General features: G+C 45.3%; 1 protein-coding gene across 1 annotated transcript in view; it reads left to right on the forward strand.

Annotated features, from left to right (window-relative positions):
• The window catches only part of Rcor1 (REST corepressor 1), a 97,992-nt gene extending 96,691 nt beyond the window's left edge, over positions 1–1,301 (forward strand). The window contains exon 13 of the transcript XR_002379354.2: positions 1,260–1,301. The gene's annotated coding sequence lies outside the window, so the exon portion shown is untranslated. The remainder of the gene's footprint in view (positions 1–1,259) is intronic.
• The last annotated feature ends 258 nt before the right edge of the window (positions 1,302–1,559 follow it).

Below are 1,559 nucleotides of genomic sequence, written 5' to 3' on the forward strand. Positions count from 1 at the left end.
AGGGAGGGAGGGAGAGAAGGAGGGAGGAAAAGAAGGAAGGGAGGGAGGAGGGAGGAAGGGTGAAGAGAGATGGTCTCAAGAGCATCATCTCAGATCTATAGGCAACTGTCTGTGCTTGTAATTTGAACAGGAAGAGTTTTTTTGTTTTGTTTTTAATGAATTTTTAGGATAGCTAGAAAATAATGGGTTTGTTTCATCCTGGCATCTTCGTGTGTGTGTGTGTGTGTGTGTGTTTATACTTTGTCCTCATTTTTTATTGTAACTGATAGATCTTACAAAGGCAAGCTGATAAAGAAGATAGCTAATAAAATGGGTAAAAGAGGCCCTCAGAAAGGCAGGAACCATGAGTGCAGTGCTGGGGAGAGCAGAGGGCTTAGTGCAGAACACCACGCCTTGCCCAGGGCCAGGCTCTCAAGAGTCTGGGGCCTGGAGCCACCTGGCACTAGGGAAGAAACCTGACAGATAGTTCAGGCTGTGTCTAGGGTTGATAGGGAATAAGGGACCCATGGCTTCTGCAATGACCTCACTGAAGACTGCAGTGTCCTTCTGCCGCCCTCTATTGACAATACCCAGCACTACCCCAGCAGGCTGAGGAGAGCTGAGTTCTTGGTCCAGCACTGGCAATGCAAAGATGGTGCTGAAGACAACAGACTGGTCAATCTTGTATTTGATGCTGCTATTTCTTTCTCTCTTGTCTCCTTTTTCTGAGACAGAGTGTTTTGTTTGGTTTGCTTGAGACAGGAACTTACAATGTATCCCTGGCTAGCCTGGCACTTTTTAATGCAGGCTGTGTAGACCAGCTGGCCTCAGACTGATACACATGCTTTTGCTTCTGTCCCCCAAGGGCTGGAATTAAAATCAGCACCATGATGAGGTGCCTGAAACATGGACTTAAGATCTTGAACTCTCAGCTGGGTGGTGGTGGTGCACACCTTTGATCCCAGCACTTGGGAGGCAGAGGCAGGCAGATTGCTGAGTTCAAGGCCAGCCTGGTCTACAAAGTGAGTTCCAGGACAGCTAGGGCTACACAGAGAAACCCTGTCTCGAAAAATCTTGAACTCCCTTTCTAGCACCCCCTGAGGGTGACCTTGAACATCTGATCCTCCTGCCTCTACCTTGTGAGCTTGGGAATTACTGGCTTGTGCTGGCACCATGCCCAATTTTGTTTTCTGGTGCTTTGTTCTTCTTGTTGTCTTTTTTAACTCTATCTATCTATCTATCTATCTATCTATCTATCTATCTATCTATCATCTATCTAGTGTTGTGGCGGCCAAAGGATATGCCTGTTTGTTTTTGTCAACTTTACCCAAGCTGGAGTCACCTGACAAGAAAAAACTTAACCAAGAATTTCTTCCATCAAATTGGCCTGTAGGTAAGTCTGTGGGAACATTTTCTTCTCTTTTGAAAATGTTTTATTAGATTTATTTTATTTTATGTGTGAGTAATATTGCCTGCCTACACGCATGTACACCATGTATGTGCTTGGTGACCATGAAGGTCAGAAGAGAACATGAGATCCCTTGAAACTGGAGTTACAGATAGTTGTGATCCACCATGTG

Source organism: Mus caroli, chromosome 12, assembly GCF_900094665.2.
Source record: "Mus caroli chromosome 12, CAROLI_EIJ_v1.1, whole genome shotgun sequence".
In the NCBI taxonomy this organism is placed as follows: domain Eukaryota; kingdom Metazoa; phylum Chordata; class Mammalia; order Rodentia; family Muridae; genus Mus; species Mus caroli.